Source organism: Oncorhynchus tshawytscha, unplaced genomic scaffold, assembly GCF_018296145.1.
Source record: "Oncorhynchus tshawytscha isolate Ot180627B unplaced genomic scaffold, Otsh_v2.0 Un_scaffold_4286_pilon_pilon, whole genome shotgun sequence".
Classification (NCBI taxonomy): domain Eukaryota; kingdom Metazoa; phylum Chordata; class Actinopteri; order Salmoniformes; family Salmonidae; genus Oncorhynchus; species Oncorhynchus tshawytscha.
Genome location: NW_024609708.1, coordinates 66380 through 80323, shown reverse-complemented (window position 1 = coordinate 80323; position 13944 = coordinate 66380). Strand labels below are relative to the sequence as shown.

The 13944-nt window shown below is 50.1% G+C and overlaps 1 pseudogene; it reads left to right on the top strand.

The window, feature by feature from the left end:
- LOC121845600 overlaps positions 1–13944 on the top strand; it is a 106873-nt pseudogene that overhangs the window by 37037 nt on the left and 55892 nt on the right.

Sequence of the window (13944 nt, the reverse complement as noted above, 5' to 3'; positions counted from 1 at the left end):
CCTGGGGTCTGACTAAAGAATACAGTATGATACAGAATATAGGCCTGATACAGAATACTGACTAAATACAGTACGATATAGAATACAGTATGATATGGGGTATGATATAGAATACAGGCCTGGAATACAGTGATACAGAATACAGTACGATATAGAATACAGTAAAGACTGAGGGGCCTGGGGGCCAATCACAAAGAACATTTTAAAGTTACTGTGCAGGGAGGAATGATATGACAGGCCTGGGGTCTGACTAAAGGACGACGGGCCTGGGGTCTGACTAAAGGACGACAGGCCTGGGGTCTGACTAAAGGACGACGGGCCTGGGTCTGACTAAAGGACGACGGGCCTGGGTCTGACTAAGGGACGCACGGGGTCTGGCCTAAAGGACGGGCCTGGGTCTGACTAAAGGGCCGACGGGCCTGGGGTCTGACTAAGGGCGACGGGCCTGGGTCTGACTAAAGGACGACGGGCCCTGGGTCTGACTAAAGGACGACGGGCCCGGGTCTGACTCAGGACGACGGGCCCCGGGGCTGACTAAAGGGGCGACGGGCCCGGGGTCTGACTAAGGGCGGCTGGGTCTGACTAAGGACGACGGGCCCGGGTCTGACTAAAGGGCGACGGGCCCGGGGTCTGACTAAAGGACGACGGGCCCGGGGTCTGACTAAAGACGACGGGCCCGGGGTCTGACTAAAGGGCGACGGGCCCGGGTCTGACTAAAGGACGACGGGCCCCGGGTCTGACTTTAACGGGCCCGGGGCCTGACTTAAGGGCGACGGGCCCGGGGCCTGACCGGGCGACGGGCCCCGGGGCCTGACGACGGGCGCGACGGGCCTGGCGGACGGGCCGGGGGCCTGACGACGGGCGACGGGCCTGACGACGGGCGGCGGCATTTTCCCTGGCCTGTGTTAGTAACAGCTCTTGGGACATGTCATGCTTTAGTAGACCCCGACCACCTGAAGAGGGTTTTGAGAGGGGCGGAGGGCCACCTCTTGGGCAATACTGTCATGTTGAACCCCAGGCCCCTGGCCTGAAGACGGGCGACGGGCCATTTTCCAATACTGTACATGTGTTAGTAACAGCTCTTGGTGTTGACATGTCATGGCTTTAGTAGAACCCCAGACCACCTGAAGAGGGTTTTGTAGAGGGAGGAGAACAGCCTCTGTGGTGTTGTCATGTTGAATGGCTTTAGACCCCAGACCACCTGAAGAGGGTTTTGTAGAGGGAGGAGGACAGCCTGTGTCATGTTGAATGTTGTCATGTTGAATGGTTGTCATGTTAGACCCCAGACCACCTGAAGAGGGTTTTGTAGAGGGAGGAGAACAGCCTCTGTGGTGTTGTCATGTTGAATGGCTTTAGACCCCAGACCACCTGAAGAGGGTTTTGTAGAGGGAGGAGAACAGCCGCTGGTGTTGTCATGTTGAATGAAGTAGAGGAGATCACACAGGTCAGCACAGTGAGGACTCAGCGGTGTGTGTGGTGGGTAGGTGTTGTGTGTGTGTGTGTTGCCAAGGAGATACACAGAGCACAGTGAGGACTCAGCGGTGTGTGTGTGTGTGGTAGGTGTTGTGTGTGTCGCCAAGGAGATACACAGAGCACAGTGAGGACTCAGCGGTGTGTGTGTGTGGGTAGGTGTTGTGTGTGTCGCCAAGGAGATACACAGAGCACAGTGAGGACTCAGCGGTGTCTGTGTGTAGGTAGGTGTTGTGTGTGTGTGTGTGTGTGTGTGTGTCGCCAGGAGATACACAGCCTTTATTATGGACCTTTCAACAGTCAGAGGAGAGGAGAGGAGAGGAGGGAGAGGAGAGGAGAGGAGAGGAGAGGAGAGGAGAGGAGAGGAGAGGAGAGGAGAGGAGAGGAGGGAGAGGAGAGGAGAGGAGAGGAGGGTGTTCCCTTTCTGAGTCAAAATTCAAGCCCAGATCTACCTCTCAGACGTTTTGACTTTAAATAACATAAGCCTATGCAACATGAACCAATTAAAGACAGTTCTGTAGTAATGAGGTTTTGTGCCGTGAGCTACAGACCCAGTATATCATCACTCCAGACCCAGTATATCATCACCACATATTGGTCCATTTGGTTTAAGAGGAGACAGACCCTCAGACAGACTGACCTCCTCTGTTGACAGGTCCCACTGTCTCTCTGACTGTGTTTCAAACGTCACCTCTTTTTCATACATAGTGAACTACGGGCCCTGGTCAAAAGTAGTGCACTTCATAGGGAATAAGGGGCGCAATTGCCTATTCCATAGGGATTAGGGGGCCAATTGGGATGCAACCTCGGTCTACAGGCCAAATGACCTGAGGATGTTCCAGCTCTGTGTTGTGTTTCAGAACAATGTAAATGTTGTGTCTGATATGACCCATATTACCTGAAGGAAGCAGTTACACACTGACCAGATGAACAGAATTAACTGCAGGATGTTTTCAGGTTTTATATGTGGAACACTGTAAAACTATGTTTAGTTACCATAGAAACACCTCTTCATAAACTCGGAAGGGTCATTTTCCTGAAGTAGAAAACATTGTGTGACTTGTCTCCAGCTGACAAATTTAGACTCCTTGACCTCCGGCAATTAGTCTTGGTTGTCATACCGACTGGAGGTTCCCACTGAGATAGTCATATGTTGGTAGTAGCTTCCTTAACAACGGTCTCTAGTCCCTCCCTCCCTGTTCCCAGGTCTGTTGAGATCGTCATATGTTGGTAGTAGCTTCCTTAACAACGGTCTCTAGTCCCTCCCTCCCTGTTCCCAGGTCTGTTGAGATCGTCATATGTTGGTAGTAGCTTCCTTAACAACGGTCTCTAGTCCCTCCCTCCCTGTTCCCAGGTCTGTTGAGATCGTCATATGTTGGTAGTAGCTTCCTTAACAACGGTCTCTAGTCCCTCCCTCCCTGTTCCCAGGTCTGTTGAGATCGTCATATGTTGGTAGTAGCTTCCTTAACAACTGGTCTCTTCCTTAACAACGGTCCCTCCCTCCCTGTTCCCAGGTCTGTTGAGATCGTCATATGTTGGTAGTAGCTTCCTTAACAACGGTCTCTACTCCCTCCCTCCTGTTCCCAGGTCTGTTGAGATCGTCATATGTTGGTAGTAGCTTCCTTAACAACGGTCTCTAGTCCCTCCCTCCCTGTTCCCAGGTCTGTTGAGATCGTCATATGTTGGTAGTAGCTTCCTTAACAACGGTCTCTACTCCCTCCCTCCCTGTTCCCAGGTCTGTTGAGATCGTCATATGTTGGTAGTAGCTTCCTTAACAACGGTCTCTAGTCCCTCCCTCCCTGTTCCCAGGTCTGTTGAGATCGTCATATGTTGGTAGTAGCTTCCTTAACAACGGTCTCTAGTCCCTCCCTCCCTGTTCCCAGGTCTGTTGAGATCGTCATATGTTGGTAGTAGCTTCCTTAAGGACGGTCTCTAGTCCCTCCCTCCCTGTTCCCAGGTCTGTTGAGATCGTCATATGTTGGTAGTAGCTTCCTTAACAACGGTCTCTAGTCCCTCCCTCCCTGTTCCCAGGTCTGTTGAGATCGTCATATGTTGGTAGTAGCTTCCTTAGCTCTAGTCCTTCCCTGTTCCCAGGTCTGTTGAGATCGGTTGGTAGTCTTCCTTAACAACGGTCTCTACTCCCTCCCTCCTGTTCCCAGGTCTGTTGAGATCGTCATATGTTGGTAGCATAGCTTCCTTAACAACGGTCTCTAGTCCCTCCCTCCCTGTTCCCAGGTCTGTTGAGATCGTCATATGTTGGTAGTAGCTTCCTTAACAACGGTCTCTACTCCCCTCCCTCTCTGTTCCCAGGTCTGTTGGTGACTCCCCGAAGCTGCTCTGATTTGACTGATAACATGTCGTATTCCCTGTTCCCAGGTCTGTGGGTGACTCTGAAACTGCTTCCGGGTGATATCCATCAGATCAGGAAGGACTTCCCTCACCTGGTTGACCGTTCCACAGCCGTGGCCCGCAAGATGGGCTTCCCGGAGATCATCATGCCAGGTAGCATCATGATCCATTCAGAGATCATCATACCAGGTAGCATCATGATCCATTCAGAGATCATCATACCAGGTAGCATCATGATCCATTCAGAGATCGTCATACCAGGTAGCATCATGATCCATTCAGAGATCATCATACCAGGTAGCATCATGATCCATTCAGAGATCATCATACCAGGTAGCATCATGATCCATTCAGATATCGTCATACCAGGTAGCATCATGATCCATTCAGATATCGTCAGGCCAGGTAGTTTTCTCCCTCTCTACCACACCTACTGTCTCTAACGCTGAACGGACATTTACTCTTGAGGTGCTGACCTGTTGCACCCTCTACAACCACTGTGATTATTATTATTTGACCCTGCTGGTCATTTATGAACATTTGAACATATTGGCCATATTCTGCTATAATCTCCACCCGGCACAGCCAGAAGAGGACTGGCCACCCCTCATAGCCTGGTTCCTCTCTAGGTTTCTTCCTAGAGTTCTGGCCTTTCTAGGGAGTTTTTCCTAGCCACCGTGCTTCCACACCTGCATTGCTTGCTGTTTGGGGTTTTAGGCTGGGTTTCTGTACAGCACTTTGAGATATCAGCTGATGTAAGAAGGGCTTTATAAATACATGTGTTTGATTGATTGATAGTACCATGCCCTCTTTCTACTGTGACATTCACACCGGTGTTAGACTCTATATATGGTCCTAGTCTGACTTGGGGCCAAATTGGGACACGACCCTTTGTCAGTGAGGTCCACGTACAGCATGCAGGTCTACAGTTAGGACACGACCCTTTGTCAGTGAGGTCCACGTTCAGCATGCAGGTCTACAGTTAGGACACGACCCTTTGTCAGTGAGGTCCACGTTCAGCATGCAGGTCTACAGTTAGGACACGACCCTTTGTCAGTGAGGTCCACGTTCAGCATGCAGGTCTACAGTTAGGACACGACCCTTTGTCAGTGAGGTCCACGTTCAGCATGCAGGTCTACAGTTAGGACACGACCCTTTGTCAGTGAGGTCCACGTTCAGCATGCAGGTCTACAGTTAGGACATGACCCTTTGTCAGTGAGGTCCACGTTCAGCATGCAGGTCTACAGTCAGGACACGACCCTTTGTCAGTGAGGTCCCGTTCAGCATGCAGGTCTACAGTTAGGACACGACCCTTTGTCAGTGAGGTCCACGTTCAGCATGCAGGTCTACAGTTAGGACACGACCCTTTGTCAGTGAGGTCCACGTTCAGCATGCAGGTCTACAGTTAGGACACGACCCTTTGTCAGTGAGGTCCACGTTCAGCATGCAGGTCTACAGTTAGGACCACGACCCTTTGTCAGTGAGGTCCACGTTCAGCATGCAGGTCTGGTTAAGGAAACCCTTTGTCAGTGAGGTCCACGTTCAGCATGCAGGTCTACAGTCAGGACCACGACCCTTTGTCAGTGAGGTCCACGTTCAGCATGCAGGTCTACAGTTAGGACACGACCCTTTGTCAGTGAGGTCCACGTTCAGCATGCAGGTCTACAGTTAGGACACGACCCTTTGTCAGTGAGGTCCACGTTCAGCATGCAGGTCTACAGTCAGGACACGACCCTTTGTCAGTGAGGTCCACGTTCAGCATGCAGGTCTACAGTTAGGACACGACCCTTTGTCAGTGAGGTCCACGTTCAGCATGCAGGTTACAGTTAGTCCACCCTTTGTCAGTGAGGTCCACGTTCAGCATGCAGGTCTACAGTTAGGACATGACCCTTTGTCAGTGAGGTCCACGTTCAGCATGCTCTACAGTCAGGAACGACCCTTCTGAGGTCCACCTCAGCATGCAGGTCTACAGTCAGGACCGACCCTTTGTCAGTGAGGTGTGTGTGTGTACTCATAAGCCTGTTTTGTTTCCCCTCAGGTGACGTGCGTAACGATATCTACGTAACCCTGGTTCAGGGAGAGTTTGATAAAGGCTGTCCACCTGTCGATCACCATGACCGTCTAGAGGTTTGACGGAAAGAAACTGGAGGTATTGAGAGACACACACTGTCACACACACAGGGATGGAAGGAAAGTGGAGGTACTGACTGACGAATGGATGTTGGTCTCACTGCTTTTTAGACCTCGTTCTGTCCACCTCGTGGTCCGTTTTCTAGAGGTTTGACCTGCTGTAGTTGAGCTCTTGGGAAAGTTCTGTCCACCTCGTCGTCTGTTTTCTAGAGGTTTGACCTGCTGTAGTTCAGCTCTCTCTGGGGAAAGTTCTGTCCACCTCGTGATCCATTTTCTAGAGGTTTGACCTGCTGTAGTTCAGCTCTCTCTGGGGAAAGTTCTGTCCACCTCGTGATCCATTTTCTAGAGGTTTGACCTGCTGTAGTTCAGCTCTGAGGAAAGTTCTGTCCACCTCGTGATCCGTTTTCTAGAGGTTTGACCTGCTGTTGTTCAGCTCTGAGGAAAGCCAAACCCTGTGATTTAAGAATGCTGACCAGACCTGACTGCTATTTCTCAATGCTTGGCTATCAGCTTACTGTAGTCCATCAATTCTCAAAAAAATACGTGAACGCCAGACAAATGACCATCCTTCTTTAACCCGTCTCCTCCTCTTCATCTACACTGAGTGAAGTGGATTTAACAGGTGACATCAATAAGGGATCATATCTTTCACCTGGATTCACCTGGTCAGGCTGTCATGGAAAGAGCAGGTGTTCCTAATGTTTTGTCCACTCTGTGTGTAACATAGTAAAACTACCAACACTACAGTGTTACACAGTGCTAGCCAGCAGGCTCCTCCCATCCCATCAATGCTCCAGTGTTACACAGTGCTAGCCAGCAGGCTCCTCCCATCCCATCAATGCTACAGTGTTACACAGTGCTAGCCAGCAGGCTCCTCCCATCCCATCAATGCTACAGTGTTACACAGTGCTAGCCAGCAGGCTCCTCCCATCCCATCAATGCTACAGTGTTACACAGTGCTAGCCAGCAGGCTCCTCCCATCCCATCAATGCTACAGTGTTACACAGTGCTAGCCAGCAGGCTCCTCCCATCCCATCAATGCTACAGTGTTACACAGTGCTAGCCAGCAGGCTCCTCCCATCCCATCAATGCTACAGTGTTACACAGTGCTAGCCAGCAGGCTCCTCCCATCCCATCAATGCTACAGTGTTACACAGTGCTAGCCAGCAGGCTCCTCCCATCCCATCAATGCTACAGTGTTACACAGTGCTAGTCAGCAGGCTCCTCCCATCCCATCAATGCTACAGTGTTACACAGTGCTAGCCAGCAGGCTCCTCCCATCCCATCAATGCTACAGTGTTACACAGTGCTGGCCAGCAGGCTCCTCCCATCCCATCAATGCTACAGTGTTACACAGTGCTAGCCAGCAGGCTCCTCCCATCCCATCAATGCTCCAGTGTTACACAGTGCTAGCCAGCAGGCTCCTCCCATCCCATCAATGCTACAGTGTTACACAGTGCTAGCCAGCAGGCTCCTCCCATCCCATCAATGCTACAGTGTTACACAGTGCTAGCCAGCAGGCTCCTCCCATCCCATCAATGCTACAGTGTTACACAGTGCTAGCCAGCAGGCTCCTCCCATCCCATCAATGCTACAGTGTTACACAGTGCTAGCCAGCAGGCTCCTCCCATCCCATCAATGCTACAGTGTTACACAGTGCTAGCCAGCAGGCTCCTCCCATCCCATCAATGCTACAGTGTTACACAGTGCTAGCCAGCAGGCTCCTCCCATCCCATCAATGCTACAGTGTTACACAGTGCTAGCCAGCAGGCTCCTCCCATCCCATCAATGCTACAGTGTTACACAGTGCTAGCCAGCAGGCTCCTCCCATCCCATCAATGCTACAGTGTTACACAGTGCTAGCCAGCAGGCTCCTCCCATCCCATCAATGCTACAGTGTTACACAGTGCTAGCCAGCAGGCTCCTCCCATCCCATCAATGCTACAGTGTTACACAGTGCTAGCCAGCAGGCTCCTCCCATCCCATCAATGCTACAGTGTTACACAGTGCTAGCCAGCAGGCTCCTCCCATCCCATCAATGCTACAGTGTTACACAGTGCTAGCCAGCAGGCTCCTCCCATCCCATCAATGCTACAGTGTTACACAGTGCTAGCCAGCAGGCTCCTCCCATCCCATCAATGCTACAGTGTTACACAGTGCTAGCCAGCAGGCTCCTCCCATCCCATCAATGCTACAGTGTTACACAGTGCTAGCCAGCAGGCTCCTCCCATCCCATCAATGCTACAGTGTTACACAGTGCTAGCCAGCAGGCTCCTCCCATCCCATCAATGCTACAGTGTTACACAGTGCTAGCCAGCAGGCTCCTCCCATCCCATCAATGCTCCAGTGTTACACAGTGCTAGCCAGCAGGCTCCTCCCATCCCATCAATGCTACAGTGTTACACAGTGCTAGCCAGCAGGCTCCTCCCATCCCATCAATGCTACAGTGTTACACAGTGCTAGCCAGCAGGCTCCTCCCATCCCATCAATGCTACAGTGTTACACAGTGCTAGCCAGCAGGCTCCTCCCATCCCATCAATGCTACAGTGTTACACAGTGCTAGCCAGCAGGCTCCTCCCATCCCATCAATGCTACAGTGTTACACAGTGCTAGCCAGCAGGCTCCTCCCATCCCATCAATGCTACAGTGTTACACAGTGCTAGCCAGCAGGCTCCTCCCATCCCATCAATGCTACAGTGTTACACAGTGCTAGCCAGCAGGCTCCTCCCATCCCATCAATGCTACAGTGTTACACAGTGCTAGCCAGCAGGCTCCTCCCATCCCATCAATGCTACAGTGTTACACAGTGCTAGCCAGCAGGCTCCTCCCATCCCATCAATGCTACAGTGTTACACAGTGCTAGCCAGCAGGCTCCTCCCATCCCATCAATGCTCCAGTGTTACACAGTGCTAGCCAGCAGGCTCCTCCCATCCCATCAATGCTCCAGTGTTACACAGTGCTAGCCAGCAGGCTCCTCCCATCCCATCAATGCTACAGTGTTACACAGTGCTAGCCAGCAGGCTCCTCCCATCCCATCAATGCTACAGTGTTACACAGTGCTAGCCAGCAGGCTCCTCCCATCCCATCAATGCTACAGTGTTACACAGTGCTAGCCAGCAGGCTCCTCCCATCCCATCAATGCTCCAGTGTTACACAGTGCTAGCCAGCAGGCTCCTCCCAACCCATCTCATCGTCAGCTACACTTCAGAGGTACTTCATTTGCATATAATCATGTTGATCATCTTCATCCTCTCTTCCAGAGTCAGGGCTGAGCTCGGCAGTAGAGACTAGGGCCTAATCATTAACATCTCTTCCAGTGTCTGGGGTGAGCTCGGCAGTAGAGACTAGGGCCTAATCATTAACATCTCTTCCAGAGTCAGGGCTGAGCTCGGCAGTAGAGACTAGGGCCTAATCATTAACATCTCTTCCAGAGTCTGGGGTGAGCTCGGCAGTAGAGACTAGGGCCTAATCATTAACGTCTCTTCCAGAGTCTGGGCTGAGCTCGGCAGTAGAGACTAGGGCCTAATCATTAACGTCTCTTCCAGAGTCTGGGGTGAGCTCGGCAGTAGAGACTAGGGCCTAATCATTAACGTCTCTTCCAGAGTCTGGGGTGAGCTCGGCAGTAGTCTAATCATTAACATCCCTTCCAGGGTGAGCTCGGTAGTAGAGGCTAGGGCCTAATCATTAACATCTCTTCCAGTGTCTGGGCTGAGCTCGGCAGTAGAGACTAGGGCCTAATCATTAACGTCTCTTCCAGAGTCTGGGCTGATCCCGGCAGTAGAGACTAGGGCCTAATCATTAACGTCTCTTCCAGAGTCTGGGGTGAGCTCGGCAGTAGAGACTAAGGCCTAATCATTAACGTCTCTTCCAGAGTCAGGGCTGAGCTCGTCAGTAGAGACTAAGGCCTAATCATTAACGTCTCTTCCAGAGTCAGGGCTGAGCTCGGCAGTAGAGACTAGGGCCTAATCATTAACATCTCTTCCAGTGTCTGGGGTGAGCTCGGCAGTAGAGACTAGGGCCTAATCATTAACGTCTCTTCCAGAGTCTGGGCTGAGCTCGGCAGTAGAGACTAGGGCCTAATCATTAATGTCTCTTCCAGAGTCTGGGGTGAGCTCGGCAGTAGAGACTAGGGCCTAATCATTAACATCCCTTCCAGAGTCTGGGGTGAGCTCGAGTAGAGGCTAGGGCCTAATCATTAACATCTCTTCCAGTGTCTGGGCTGAGCTCGGCAGTAGAGACTAGGGCCTAATCATTAACGTCTCTTGAGCTCGGCAGTCTTCCAGAGTCACCAGAGAGACTCCTAATCATTAACGTCTCTTCCAGAGTCAGGGCTGGCTCGTAGAGACTAAGGCCTAATCATCGTCTCTTCCAGAGTCAGGGCTGAGCTCGTCAGTAGAGACTAGGCCTAATCACGTCTCTTCCAGAGTCTGGGGTGACTCGGCAGTAGAGACTCCTAATCATCATCTCTTCCAGAGTCTGGGGTGAGCTCTAGGAGGCTGAATCATCCTCTTCCATAGTCTGGGCTGAGCTCGGTAGTAGACTAGGGCCTAATCATTAACATCTCTTCCATAGTCTGGGCTGAGCTCGGCAGTCTCACACCATATCCTTCCCATCTCTCTGGGTCTGATATCCTGTAGCCCAGACCCCCACACCATATCCCTCCCATCTCTCTGGGTCTGATATCCTGTAGTCCAGACCCCCACACCATATCCCTCCCATCTCTCTGGGTCTGATATCCTGTAGTCCAGACCCCCACCCATATCCCTCCCATCTCTCTGGGTCTGCTTTCCTGCAGCCCAGACCCCACACCATATCCCTCCCATCTCTCTGGGTCTGCTTTCCTGTAGCCCAGACCCCCCACCATATCCCTCCCATCTCTCTGGGTCTGCTTTCCTGCAGCCCAGACCCCCACACCATATCCCTCCCATCTCTCTGGGTCTGCTTTCCTGCAGCCCAGACCCCCACACCATATCCCTCCCATCTCTCTGGGTCTGCTTTCCTGCAGCCCAGACCCCCACACCATATCCCTCCCATCTCTCTGGGTCTGCTTTCCTGCAGCCCAGACCCCACACCATATCCCTCCCATCTCTCTGGGTCTGATATCCTGTAGTCCAGACCCCCCACACCATATCCCTCTCATCTCTCTGGGTCTGATATCCTGTAGTCCAGACCCCCCACACCATATCCCTCCCATCTCTCTGGGTCTGCTTTCCTGCAGCCCAGACCCCACACCATATCCCTCCCATCTCTCTGGGTCTGATATCCTGCAGCCCAGACCCCCACCATATCCCTCCCATCTCTCTGGGTCTGATATCCTGTAGCCCAGACCCCCCACACCATATCCCTCCCATCTCTCTGGGTCTGCTTTCCTGTAGCCCAGACCCCCACACACCATATCCCTCCCATCTCTCTGGGTCTGATATCCTGTAGTCCAGACCCCCCACACCATATCCCTTAGTGTTTTATGTATCGTAGTCTCGTCAACAGAGATGTTAGCATGTTCCAGAGATTTCTGTAAGTCTTTAGCTGACACTCTAGGATTCTTCTTAACCTCATTGAACATTCTGCGCTGTGCTCTTGCAGTCGTGTTTGCAGGACGGCCACAATTTGTCTTAGTGGACTGATGAACATCAAGGCTTTTAGAGATACTTTTGTGACCCTTTCCAGCTTTATGCAAGTCAACAATTCTTCATCTTAGGTCTTCTGAGGTCTCTTCTGTTTGAGGCCTGGGTCACATCAGGCAATGCTTCTTGTGAACAGCAAACTAACATTTACAGTGTTTTTTATACTTCTAGGCAGCTCTAACCAACATCTCCTATCCCATCTCATTGATTGGACTCCAGGTTAACTGACTCCTGACTCCAATTATCTTTTGGAGAAGTCATTAGCCTTGGGGGTTCACATAATTTAAACATTCACAGTGTAGGTTGTAAAAAGTATGTATTCAATATAGACAAGAAAAATACCATAATTTGTATTTTTGTGTGTTGTGTGTTATTAGTGTTGTTGTGTGTTATGAGTGTTGTTGTGTGTTGTGTGTTATTAGTGTTGTTGTGTGTTATTAGTGTTGTGTGTTGTGTGTTATTAGTGTTGTTGTGTGTTATTAGTGTTGTTGTGTGTTATTAGTGTTGTTGTGTGTTATTAGTGTTGTGTGTTGTGTGTTATTAGTGTTGTTGTGTGTTATTAGTGTTGTTGTGTGTTATTAGTGTTGTTGTGTGTTATTAGTGTTGTTGTGTGATTAGTGTTGTTGTGTGTTGTGTGTTATTAGTGTTGTTGTGTGTTATTAGTGTTGTTGTGTGTTGTGTGTTATTAGTGTTGTTGTGTGTTATTAGTGTTGTTGTGTGTTATTAGTGTTTTTGTGTGTTATTAGTGTTGTTGTGTGTTATTAGTGTTGTTGTGTGTTGTTGTGTTATTAGTGTTGTTGTGTGTTATGAGTGTTGTTGTGTGTTATGAGTGTTGTTGTGTGTTATTAGTGTTGTTGTGTGTTATGAGTGTTGTTGTGTGTTGTGTGTTATTAGTGTTGTTGTGTGTTGTGTGTTATTAGTGTTGTGTGTTTATGTGTGTTATTAGTGTTGTTGTGTGTTATGAGTGTTGTGTGTTATGAGTGTTGTTGTGTGTTGTGTGTTATTAGTGTTGTTGTGTGTTATTAGTGTTGTTGTGTGTTGTGTTTGTCTATTGTTGTGACCAGATGATCAGATTTGGTGACTAATCTATGCATGAATCCAGGTAATCCCAAAGGGTTCACATACTTGTCCTTGTCGCTGTATATTCACACAATACAACGACATTCTCCTCCTCTCTCACACAGAGGACATGACGTTCTCCTCCTCTCTCACACAATACAAGGACGTTCTCCTCCTCTCTCACAGAGGACATGACGTTCTCCTCCTCTCTCACACAATACAAGGACGTTCTCCTCCTCTCACACAGAGGACATGACATTCTCCTCCTCTCACACAATACAAGGACATTCTCCTCCTCTCACACAACACAACAACATTCTCCTCCTCTCTCACAGAGGACATGACATTCTCCTCCTCTCACACAGAGGAAATGACATTCTCCTCCTCTCACACAATACAACGACATTCTCCACCTCTCACACAATACAACGACATTCTCCTCCTCTCACACAATACAACAACATTCTCCTCCTCTCACACAATACAACGACATTCTCCTCCTCTCACACAATACAAGGACGTTCTCCTCCTCTCTCACACAATACAAGGACATTCTCCTCCTCTCACACAGAGGACATGACATTCTCCTCCTCTCACACAATACAACGACATTCTCCTCCTCTCACACAATACAACGACATTCTCCTCCTCTCTCACACAATACAATGACATTCTCCTCCTCTCTCACACAATACAATGACATTCTCCTCCTCTCACATAGAGGAAATGACATTCTCCTCCTCTCGCAGAGGAAATTACATTCTCCTCCTCTCGCACAGAGGAAATGACAGGCATTTGAAGACTACCTGAGCAGCCTTGTTCTTCACCTCTGTTCTACCCACTGGACAGGAAGCAATGCCAGGTCAACTTGCCCCCCTGTTGTTAACTCGACACATTAACACAACCACCACAAACAATGTTACGATCACCTGCGGCTGTAGGACGACCTTTTTGCTGTCGTAGGTTATCTATCGTACCATTTGGTAGCGCCCGTCTTGACTGCATCAAATCCATGTAAAGAAACAAGCTAGCTACATGAGCCAGCTAACTAGCTAGCTAACATGAGCCAGCTAACTAGCTAGCTAACATGAGCCAGCTAACTAGCTAGCTAACATGAGCCAGCTAACTAGCTAGCTAACATGAGCCAGCTAACTAGCTAGCTAACATGAGCCAGCTAACTAGCTAGCTAACATGAGCCAGCTAACTAGCTAGCTAACATGAGCCAGCTAACTAGCTAGCTAACATGAGCCAGCTAACTAGCTAGCTAACATTGCAAGGCTAATTGGGGATATTTTGCTACATTCCCCGTCCT